Source organism: Rattus norvegicus, chromosome 19 (assembly GCF_036323735.1).
Source record: "Rattus norvegicus strain BN/NHsdMcwi chromosome 19, GRCr8, whole genome shotgun sequence".
Taxonomy (NCBI): domain Eukaryota; kingdom Metazoa; phylum Chordata; class Mammalia; order Rodentia; family Muridae; genus Rattus; species Rattus norvegicus.
Genome location: NC_086037.1, coordinates 32,250,915 through 32,263,479, shown reverse-complemented (window position 1 = coordinate 32,263,479; position 12,565 = coordinate 32,250,915). Strand labels below are relative to the sequence as shown.

The following is a 12,565-nucleotide window of genomic DNA, read 5'->3' as shown; positions in this document are numbered from 1 at the left end:
CACTTACTGCTGTGTTGGTACCAGAGTTCAGATCCCAGCACCCAGATCAGGCAGCTCACAGGCATGTGTAACTCCAGATCGAAGCTGATTTGTGGACATCTGCACACTCACGGGTACATACACAATTTTTTAAAAATTTTTAAATCTTTTAAGAATTTTATGCATATAGGTATTTTGCCTGATATATATATTTTGCAGGCTTCTCTAGTCCTGCAGCCTTGTCCCCTGCCTGCTGTCTCACCTTGGTTACTCGTGACAGGGCGTCCCACAAACAGTGTGGTCCCTGGAGGACAACATGCCCTCAGCGTGTGCTTGCGCGCGCGCGTGCGTGCGTGCGTGTGTGTGTGTGTGTGTGTGTGTGTGTGTACCATGTGCATGCCACTGCCATGGATCCCCTGGAACTGGAGTTACAGACAGTTTTGGGCTGCCATGTGGGTCTGGGAATCGAACCTGGCTCCTCTAGAGGAAAAAACAGTGCTTCTAACCACTGAGCTACTAGAATTACTGTTGGGAGTGAGTTTTCCAGTTTTGATGCCGCTTTTTATGACTTCTACCTCTCTAGTTGTTTGACTTATGATTTGAACAGAAAATAGGAATTATTTATACAATGTTACTCTACCTAAACCTAACGGTACAATCATTTTGAAAAAACGATGAGGTTTATAAACATGTGCATACAGAGATACAAACTTAAGAGGATTAGGAGGGTGGGGAGGACATTTTCAGCATAAAGGATGATCACAGTGTCTCTCTTGATTTTACCACACTGATTTTAGATGGCCCCTTTTGCTAACAACAGGTAGCATAAAGCCTTAGGCTGGATGTTGGATAAATGTTTCATAAAATTAACCTGTTCCTCTGAGCATATTAACCTGTGTTATATGTTCCTAAAGACTTTTGTTTCTAATGTGGCTTTAAGAATTCACACTAAATAGTTACAATGTACAGAACTGTAAATTTTCTCTCTGGTTTTAATAATTCACTGGACCATAAGTGGTGGCATAGGACTGTAATCTTAGCACTGGAAAGCAGAGGCAGGAGGATCCCTACAGATGAAGTGGTTTCCAGCCTAACCAGGACTACATAGCAAGAGCTTGTCTCAAAAACAAACAGCCCCCAAATTCCCATTAATTACCTATGTGTTGTCATGTGTCCTTATAGTTTAGTTCGCACTACAGACTATGTAACAGGGATGTGAAATGCTCTGGGGAACAAATTCAGAATTGGTTAATAGTAACTTTATCATACTTGAACAGTAAGTATCTAGGGAAAGTGAATATTGCCGTTAAAAGACTCACCCCCACTTACACATACCAGCTTGTGATTGGTTGAATAGGAGATGGTATTTTAAAGGCACAGAAAATACCACTAGAAAATAACAGGGGGGGCAGGAGAGATGGCTCAATAGTTAAGAGCACTGACTGTTCTTCCAGAGGTCCTGAGTTCCATTCCCAGCAACCACATGGTGGCTCACAACCATCTGTAATGGGATCTGATGTCCTCTTCTGGTGTGTCTGAAGACAACTACAGTGTACTGATATAAAATAAATAAGGCTTTAAAAAAAAAAGAAGAAGAAGAAGAAAATAACAGGGAACTGAGGTAACAATTAAAACCCGTTTCTTGGAGGGTTGTTGAAGAGAATGAGTCAAGACTATGTCTTAACTAGCTGTATAACTATAGTTTGGTGTCTTGATTCCTGTCAGCCCTAGCTTTCCTGGATGCCAGAAGTAGTAACATGAACCATTTAATCTCAGAACTCACTCAGGTGGTAGAGGCAGGTGGGTCTCAGTTTGAAGCCAGCTTGTTCTACATAGGAGTTCTAGGTCAGCAAGTGATATGTGCTGAGACCATCCATCAGAAACAAAGAAAAAGCAGTTTTCCCTAGCTTTAGAATAATAGAATTCTGAATGTCTCATGAGATCTGTCATCTGAATACACACACACGTGTACACAGAGAGAGAGAGAGAGAGAGAGAGAGAGAGAGTGCATTTTGTGTTATGAAAAGTCAAAGATTTAAAAACAGATAGTGATATAGTTGGTTTTTCCACAAAAAAAAATTTTTTAAGAAAATACTCATGTCAGTAGGTATGCATTGAAGTAAGAAAGTATTGCCTGTAATGAAAACTATAGAAAAACATTAAGATCAATGAAATAACAGAATTTTCACCTTTGAAGTGTCTTGGGTGATTTTTATCTCAACTCTACTGCCCACCAAAACAGGGTCTTCAATCTCTCTCTCCCTATCTATCTATCTATCTATCTATCTATCTATCTATCTATCTATCTATCTATAGAACTCACTAAGTAGACCAAGCTGCCTCAAACTCAAAGAGATCTGCCTGCCTCTGCCTCCCAAGTCTGGAAGTGAAGTCATTCAATACTGAACCTAGCCTTAACTCTTTTTTCAAGGCAATCGAATGCTTTAGACTGCTAATAGAAGTTATGTCCTGGGTGGTGCTAGGGCATACCTGTAATCTCAATGTTGTGGAGACAAAGACAGGTGGATTTCTGAGTCTGAGGCTAGCCTGATCAACAGAACAAGTTCCAGGGCAGCCAGGGCTATACAGAGAAACCCTGACTCAAAAAGAAGAACAAGAAACCCAAAACAAACAAACAAAAACCCAAAACAAAAATCAATAAATTGTCATTTTTATATTCTACTTGTTTGTGTGAGTGAATGTATAAAACTAAGTTTTGCTATATTGTCTAAACTGAGTTTATGATTCTCTCATGATTCTGTCAAAGTAACAGGTAGTATTGTCATGTGCCAACATGTCAGGTTTCATACAGATTCTGCATATGTGTATGTAGTGCTAGAGATCAGACTCGAGCCTTTTTACATACAGAACATGTACTCTACCACTGAACTGTTTTGTTTTTTTTTTTCAAACTCAATCTCTTTTTAATTTTTTAATGTTTTGACACAGGGTTTCCTTGTGTCCTGGAACTTGCAAAATCCACCTGCTTTTGTCTCCCATGTGCTGGGATTAAAAGTTTAAACTACCATGCCCAGCTAATAAGATACATTTTTAAAAGATACATTTTTATTATTTCTTTTGAGACAGAGTCTCAATATGTAACTTTGGCTGTTGGGGAAGCTCATTATGTAGACCTGACTGGTCTTGAACTCAAAGAGCTCCTCCTCTTCCCTCTGCCTCCCAGGATGAAATACACTCATCCTGTGTATTGAGTTTGTAAGTTTTACTTAGAGTACAAGTGTTTTGCCTACATATTTGTATCTGTACCATATGCCTGGGTGGTGCCTGAGGAGGTCAGAAAGCATTACCTATAATGAAAACTATAGAAAAAGGTTAAGATAATGAAATAACAGAATTGTGAGATACAATGTAGGTGCTAGGAGTCCAGGTCCTCTGCAAGGGCAGCAAGTGATCCAAAGCCATCTCTCTGTCCCCTTTAAAAGATTTTATTTTATTTATATGAGGATTTTGCCTGTATGTATGTTGGGGTACCATATGTTACATGATACCATAGGTGTCTAGAAGAAGGAGTCATATCCTCTGGAGCAGTGAGCTATCCTGAGGGTTCTAGGAGCTGAGTCCTCTCCAGGTCCTCTGGAATTGCAGCAGGTACTGCCAGCTACTAAGCCCTCCATCTCTCCAATACCAAGATATTTTTTAAAAGAAAAAATGGCTGAAGTAATTGATCTTGTGGAGAATTTTATCAGGTAACGTATAGTAAGTAAAAATATATAGATAAGAATATAGAAAATGAGGTAGTTGGTCAGAATAAAATATGTTGGTGAGTGTTTGAAAGGTTTAGAAGCCAGAAATTGCAGAACAAAGTTATGAACATTTCACAGCAAGATTTGAACCATCTAAAGCTTTCTAATTATGGCCTCGATGCGGGAGATAGATTTTTCACGTGGTACAAGATTTAGCCTTTTATACTAACTTCACCAATGGCAGTGAATAATAGCCATCTGTATGACTGTTTTTGAGAACTTGGTGCCTGCCTTTCTCTACTTCCTCGTGTCTAGCTTTACTCCTCTTGGAACCTTTGCCTGTCTTGACTCTCGGGATGGAGTCTACCCTAGAGACGGAAGCATCTCTTGTTACTGTGACTCTTGAGATTTCTCCTTCCTGATACACACCCATAGTCTCACTTGTTGAACACACCCTTCATGCCCTCTTGACTTTGTGTCAGCTGTAAGTTTTCAGGAACATTTTTGTTCCTCCTTTTGAGAAACAAATGGAAAGATTGCTAGGAGGAAGGGAGAGGGGGAGCCGCTGTTGCTGCGTGTCCTTTAGATGCCTGTGGATTTGTGTCCATTCGTCACAAAGCAGGTTTACTGTTCTCCCTTAATTTACCTTATTAGATATAACACATTAAGCGATAATATATGAAGTGACTCTTGCCTTCATGAGACCTACAGTCTAATAGGGAAGATATAACAGGTAAATAGCTGTAAAATAATTGTTTTGATGAATCCAGTGAAGCAAAAGAATATTGTTATGAGACACGGGTGTGAAGGATCCTAGAGTCTGTGGTTACAGAGTGTCCTAGGTAGTGGCATTTAACTTAAGACATTAAAAATAAGGAGTCAGAAGAGTAAGAGTCCGGCCTGGGCTATGCACATGAGACCTCATCTCAGAAAGCCACTGTGAGATGTGTTGGAGGAGGGCAATGGTGAGAGCAGTGATGCTGTAGTTGTTGGCGTGAGGTGACCTGGTGGCTGGTATTGTGGTCGCTGCGGGGAAGATACTGTAAAGTAAAAGATTATACACCTTCTAAATGTGTTATGGATGTGCTTTCCTGATGCTTGTATTTGAGAGACACTGAATAGCTGATGAGCTTAGGGGAGGGGCTGTGGGGTGGGGCAGGACGCAGGTAACAGCTTCTTGATGTTAGGAAAGGCATTGGCAATTATTTCATTGATGATTTCTGGCTTAAGGAACAAGATGATGGTGTGTGATTTGCTGAGATGAAGACTATGAGTGGAAGAAAGGGTTTGGCCAGTTGTAAGCATCATCCACAGACCAGTGCTTCAGAAAGTTGAGTCTGCCTTTCTGTGAATGGTAGGTGCACTGGGACAGGTTTAATGTATGCGTGAGACTGTAGTAAGATGTATCCATAAAGGTTTTGTTTTGTTTTGTTTTCTGTTGCTTGTTTTTGAGATTTGAATATCAAGACAGTCTTATCTGACTGGCCTAGAACTCATTGTGTAGGCTAGGCTGCTTAACAGCAAATTTAACTGTTTTAGCTTCCTAAATGTTGAGCCTACAGGTTTGCACTACCACACCTGGCTTTTTCAGAGAGTATGTTTTGTAGAAAGAAGAAGCAACATTTATACTTTTATTAAATCATGATAACTAGGGTCTGGGGACACGGCTTAGCAGCTAAGAACACTTCCTACTTCACCAGTGTAGTTTGAATTCCAGCACTTACATCAGGCAGTTGACAAAGGCCTGCAACACCAGCACCAAAGGATGCTGGCTCACCACTGGCCTCTATGGGCCTCTGCGTATACACATGTGCATACATGTACAACATAGGCATACACACAGAGAGCTACATACATCTTAAAAGAAAATCTTTTTTAAAAAAACCATAACTTAGATGATCTCTGACAAGTATACTTGAATCTGACAAATATCTTGAATGCTTATTTTTTTAAAAAAATTTTTTTTTCTGAGACAGGATTTCTCTATGTAGCTTTGGCCCTAGCTATCCTGGAACTTGCTGTGTAGACCAGGCTGGTTTTAAACTCAGATACCTTCCTGCCTCTGCCTCCCTAGTACTGGAATAAAAGGTATGTGCCACAACCACCCTCCCAGCTGAAAAATTCTTTAAATTTTTAAATGATAAGGTTATATGGGATGTGAAGTTTTGGGAGCTCAGTGGATGAAGGCACTCATCATCAAAGCTAAGATTCAGTCCCCAGGAGGAAGAGCCAACCCCTGCAAGCCGCCTCTTGCCTTCCACACATGCTTAACGCATAAGGTGAACAGCAAAAGAGGAAGGCTCACCTTCTAACTTTCTTACTCATACTCGCACATGTGTGCACACACACATATATGAACATACACATACATCAGTGACAAATAAAATTAACAGAGTAATGTTTAAAGGATAGAACAGACCTTTGAAAAATTTATTATTTGTATGTGTGCGTGCTATAGTGTGCATTTGGAGATCAGAGTACAGCTTTGTGGAGTTAATTCTTCCTTACACATTTACATGACTAGATTTGACATTCCTCTTTCCAATCGAACTGATTGAGCTACAGAAAAGATTGAATTGCTTGAGGTTCAGATGCTAGGGGAAAATTCGAGCTATTCCATAATTTAACAAATCCACTATTTATCTAAGTATATACTGTGTTTACCGGTTTTCCATTGGTGAAGGTATCTTAATGTCAGTGATATGCAGACATTAGGACGGCCTATTGTAAACCAAGCTGTTTGCCCTTTTTCTGTCGCATGACATCTATTCCTGTTATTTATAAATATTCCCGAATATGTCACCGTGCTATTCGTTTGTTGTTATTTGCTGTCTTGAGCTTGGACCTGGAACTCACTTGTAAGCTAACGTGGCCCAAACTCCCCACCCTCTTCCTATCTCTACCACCCATGCCCACGATTACAGGCACGAGGCGCTCTGCCTAGCTCAGTTAGGCTTTTAAAAACCTATTTCTGTTAAATTATGGCAGATGTGCAGAAAAGCATGTAAATCACATGGCTACAAGTCTGTGACTTATTACAAGGTAAACTCATCTCTGCGACTACCACCCAGGTTAAAAAAATAGGTTATCATTAGCAGTCCGGAAGCTGCCGCATCGGCCTTTCTAATTACCACCCCTCTGTCTCTCCCGGGGAGGGGGGTTGGTATGGGAGGGCTTATCCTGTCTTCTGTAACCAGAGATTAGTTTTGCCTGGTTTTGAACTTTATTAAGTGGAATGATAGATTATATATCTCTTTGCATAGTATTTATGTGATTCAAATATGTCCATGTAGAAACAGTACTGTATTTATTTGCATTGTGTTTATTCTGATAGACACAGTCTTAGTTTTGGACTATAATTCATCATACAGATATATGAGCACTTGTGTATTATGTGTCTTGGTGAATGTGTACACATGGATGTGTATTTCTAAGAGTGGAAAACTTGGTTACAGATATGTGCATGCTCAACTGGCAATAATGCCTTCTTGATTTCCAAATTTGTTCCAATTTACACATATAAAAGTGCATAAAAGTACTAGTTATCAATTCAGTTATGTGGTAATATATTAGTCAGTCTTCATTATCTTCAGAGGTTAATATGGATGATAGATTTGTTTATTTTACATATATATGAGCTACCGGGAGAGTAAGGACTTAACTACTAAGCCATCTCTGCAGCCTGACTCCTTGTCTTAAAAGTTTTTTGTGTTTTTTTTTTTTTAATAAGTCATGCGTGGTGTCATGCCTTTACTCCTAGGGCTAAGGAGTCAGAGGCGGGTAGATCTGTGAGTTGAGGCTAGCCTGGTCTACTGACTAAGATCCAGGATAACCAGAAGTAACTACACAGAGAAACCTTATATTAAAAAATCAGGAACCAAAAACAAAAACCCAAAAATATTGAAAAAGAAAAAAGAAAGAAAACAATCTTTTAAAAATGGAAATTAGCAGACAGAATCCCCAGCGCTATTAACAGAACGCATACATCCTCAAGTAGGCGTCTACGTCACTGTCCTCTCATAGCTCAGGCTGGAGACTTCAGGCGTTAGCTGGCTTCCTTAAAGAAGTATGAAGTTGGACTTTATATCGTTCATAAGAAATACATCTTAGAGCAATCGTTTATTAGTATTGGAAGAAAAATGGAATGGAATTTCTCAAGGATTCAAATGTGAAATGGCCTTGTCGAGGTTGTTGAAGACCTGACTGAGTTTTGAAATGCTAAGTGAATTTGGTAGACATGATGAAGTCCTGAATAGAACTTGAATGTCTTAAATTACTTGAAGAAAAACTCCAAGAATGAAAACCCATGGTAGTGAGCGTCAAAAGACCCAAAGGAATTTCTATGAAGAGAAGTGTCAGTTGGGCTGGCCCGAGAGCACATTTAGCAGATTTCCCTGTGGGCCGACCATCATGGTAGCCACACCAGAGAGGAGTTACTCAGCCAATCTTCCTCTGCTTCTGTACTCCCTTGTGGGTGGCGTGTGCCACGGCATGAGCGTGGAGGTCAGAGGTCTACCCTCCTTCCACCATCTGGGTCCTAGCGATAGAACGGGTTGTCAGGGAATATCTCAACCTGCTGAGCCATCTTTAGCAACCCTGAAGACAGACTGACTGCCTGTCCGTCAGTCTTCCTTTCTTCTGTTATTTGGTATGGCTTTTTAGGCATGAGATAGTCAGATTGGTTGATTTTTATGCCACTTCAGGTCACCCCAGACCTAGCCATAGTCCTTATTAGAGCAATTTTTTTTGTTTTTATCATTGTCTGACTTTCTACTCTCATGAGATTGTACTTACATGGTTTTTGTTTGTTTGTTTTGTTTTTTCCAGTCAGGAAGTGTTGTACACCCGTAATGCCAATAATGACTCAGGCAATGGCTCAGGGTTCAGGGCCAGCCTGGGCTACATAACCAGATCCGGTTTCATATAGATAATTCCCTTTTCTGTGAGATGCAAAGGACTAAATTATGTGGATTTAAACAAAGTAAACATGAATTTAGTAGATGACTTGCTATCTGATGAGGAAAATATTAATAATACGAACAATATATGAACACTAAATCCTTTGTTTTTCTAAAGTTTTACTTGAAGGCAAAATCTGTAAAGTCAAAACATTTTGAGGGTGAATCTTGTAGGGCTGAAGTGGGGAAGGGAAGGCCTAAAGCCCCTTTAGCTTCCTTTAAATGGCTACAGATCACCAGCATTCCAAGAAGCTTAGTTGGAAAACTCGAAGCATTTACATATCGTCTTACTTGGATTATCTTACAGTTCTCCTATATATGATCGCCCTTGCCCATTTTTACAGAGAAGGAGCAGCTTCACAATGATGTTCTTAGGCTTCTGTGGCAAAGGCAATGGTGCAGCTGTGGTTCCAACCACACTAGCCAGAGGACGCAGGGCCATCATTCAGTGCGGTGTGGCTCGCATCTGTAAGCACTCAGGAGACGAAGACAGCATGACTACCATCAAAATAGAACCTGGGCTGTGTAGTGCATTTCTGCAGAGACCCTGTCTCAAAAAGCCAAACAAACCTCACAAGACTGCCGTGCCACAGGCTCTCGTGTAGAGTTGTTAATGGAAAGCGTTCTTCCTGTGAGGGGTATCTGCGAATTCACATCCGATCACTGGGCTCCTTTTGCTCAATGTCATAAGATATCCATAACTGGGTTTGCCATCTGTATGAGTCAGGCTTCTCTAGAGTAACAGGGCTTGTGGAATGAATATCTCTGTACATATAGAGAGGGGACCTAATAGAATGGTTTACAGGCTACAGTCCCGCTAGTCCAACAGTGGCTGCCTCTAAACACAAAGTCCAAGAACCCAGTAGTTCAGTCCACAAGGCAGGATTTCTCAGCTGATCTTCAGGATATGCCGGGGTCCTGAAGCACCAGTGCCATCAGGGAATGGACTTGCTAGCGAGGTGTAAGCAAGGAAGCAGAGCAGAAGTGTCATCCCTCCATGTTATTATATGGGCTTCCTGCAGATTGCCTGATCCAGATTAAAGGTGTGTCCTCCACATCAAGATCTGGATTAGATGCTCATCGATGTACTTCAAATTAAGCAAATATCTCTCACAGCTTCTAGACTTTACTTAGTTCCAGATGTAGTCAAGTTGACAACCAAGAATAGCCATCACCCCACCTTAAGACATCATCTAGATTTTTTTAAAATATATTTTCCAAGTTGTCTGTGTATGAGTGTTTTGCCTGCTTCATGATTGTGCACTGTGTTTATACCGGGTACCTGTGGAGGTCAGAAGAGAGCAGCAGACCTCCTGAAACAACTCAAAGTCACAGATGGTTGTGAGCCACCATGTGTGTGCCAGGAACCAAACCTGGGACCCCTGCTAGAGCAACAAGCGCTCTTAGTTGCTGAGGTACCTCTCCAGCCCAAGGTTTCCTCTTATTCCAGTCATTCTTCCCTGGGCAGGGCTACAGTGCATGTGTGGAGGCCAGAGGGTAACTTAGCTCTGGCCTTACTGAATTTCTGAAAGGAAGAACTTACCACAGGCCAAGAATCTATAACAGATAGTGGGAATGAGAAGACTTGCCCATCCTGTTCACTAGGAAGGACAGACAAGCAGACAAAAAAGGAGAACACCATGTAAGACACACTGGATCCTAGGGTGAAACTCAGATCACCATCCTTGTCAGCATGTGCCTCTACCTGCCAGGTTAGCTCGCCTGCTCCCATTTACATAATTCTTGTTTTGTTTGTAAGAAGGGGTCTTAGGTAGCCCTGGGCGGCCTCACTTGAATTTTTGATCCATCTCCCTCCACCTCCCATGTGCTGGTTCTGTGGTGCTGGGTAACACACACACACACACACACACACACACACACACACACACACACACACACACACACACACACATATATATATATATATATATATATATATATATATATATATATATATATATATATATAAATCAGTGGAGACCCTATAAAGCCAGGAGAGTGATGTTTTGTTGCTCAAACAAATGCTTTTGAATCTCAGCATTTGAAATAATTGCTAAAGATCAAGGAATTTTGTTGAATGCACTGGCATTATTGAATTTCTGAAAGTACTTACCACAGGCCAAGAATTTATGACAGAAGGAATGACAAGACTTGCCCATCCTGTTTAGTAGAAAAGACAGACAAGCAGAGAACGAGAACTCCGTGTGTAAGACACAGAATATACAAAGTTACTGCATAACAGCTCGTTCTCTCTCTCTCTCTCTCTCTCTCTCTCTCTGTGTGTGTGTGTGTGCATGTGTGTGTGTGTGTGTGTGTGTGTGTGTGTGTGTGTGTGTGTGTTTGTATGCATGTAAAACCTTGCCAAAAACAGAACCCAAGTTTAGTCTCAAAGACATTTGAGACACCGGGGGAGAGTGGTGATCAGACATGCATGCAAGCAGCACACGTGTAAACATAAGGATAAATTAAACAGACGAGTTGCACAATAGGTACAATACAGTCAGGATACTATTGCAGGAGCTCATCAGAAAACTCTGACTTACACTTCTAGCTCTACAGCCAATGAGAGTCCATAATTTCTGAGTCACTGTTTTAGGACTTTGAGTGTAGTCTTTCTAAATTCTGTCAAATGAGGAAAATGAGGGATTCACCAGGTAAGAGCTTGGCACTGAAGCCTTAAACCTATGCCTCTTCTAACTATGCAACAACGGACCTGTACTTTCCAGACATCCTTTCCGAGTTCTCAGTGGACTCTGCTTTTGTTGCCCTTGTTGTTTTGAGGCAGGGCATCACAAGTGCTTGAATGTAATTTCTTTTGTTTTCTTTTTTCTTTTGTTTTTATCAAGACAGGGTTTCTCTCTGTAGCCCTGTCTGTCCTGGAACTCTATCAGGCTGGCCTCAAACTCAGAGACCCACCTGCTTTTACTTTTTTATTTATGTGGATGTTTACTTGAGTCTGTACATGTGCCTGAGAAGTCAAAAAGAGGACGTTAGATCCTGTGGATCAGTTAGGAGCCATCTTGACATGGTGTTAATGAAACTTGTGTCCTCTGGAAAAGTATGATGAACTCTTAGTCACTGAGCCATCATTCTCTGGCCATAAGTGAATCTTAAATATGACATTATTTATTTATTTGGTTGCTAGTTACATATGTTTTTTGAGTTAGCTCAGTTTGGCTCGCAATTTGCTATTCTCCTGTCCCCTCCAAGTGCTATTTTATAATGGCTATTGTTTTTAGTTTTTACTTTATTATTTGCTTTCTCTGTGCATGGTGTGTGTGTGTGTGTGTGTGTGTGTGTGTGTGTGTGCGTGCACGCACGCAAGTGTTGCTGCATTGATGCCATGTGCACTCGCAAGGAGGTCAGAGGTCCGTTTTCTGTAACCCTTTCTCCCCATCCATTATGTGGCTTCTGGGATTGAATTCTAGTTGAGGTTTGGTGGCAAGTGCCCTTTAACTTGTTGAGCCATCTCACAGGGCCACTTTTGAATTAAAGAGTTGAAATTATAAGTAATGTAGATTATTATCAACATTTCAGGGATACATGGAGCAGTTGTATAGTTCTAGAAGATTATGTTTTGAAGATGGAAAAAAAATCACACCTATCCAGTCTTGACACTTATCCTTTACTATGGCGCTAAGTTCATGACTCCATTTTTTTCTTTTAAAAAGTTTAATGTGTAGAAGGTTTTTGCCTGTATATATGTATTTACATAAGACATCAGATCCTGTGGAACTTGTGAACTACCATGCATGTTCTGGGGACAGCACCTGAGTTAAGAGCATATGTTGTTCTTTCAGAGGTCACAAGTTTGATTCCCAGCACTCACACCAGGCAGCTTATTGCCCCAGGGAGCCAACTAGGGTCCCGTTCTGGCTCCTTGTGTACTCTGCGTGTAAGGATACACATACACACATACACACA

General features: G+C 40.9%; 1 protein-coding gene across 10 annotated transcripts in view; it reads left to right on the top strand.

Annotated features, from left to right (window-relative positions):
- Positions 1–12,565, top strand: part of Chd9 (chromodomain helicase DNA binding protein 9) — a 223,110-nt gene that overhangs the window by 74,009 nt on the left and 136,536 nt on the right. Inside the window, exon 1 of one of the 10 annotated variants that reach the window (XM_039098056.2) lies at positions 4,914–5,037. The exons of the other annotated variants lie outside the window; for them this stretch is intronic. The gene's annotated coding sequence lies outside the window, so the exon portion shown is untranslated. Of the gene's footprint in view, positions 1–4,913; positions 5,038–12,565 lie in introns of those variants that run through there. 10 annotated transcript variants of the gene reach the window in all.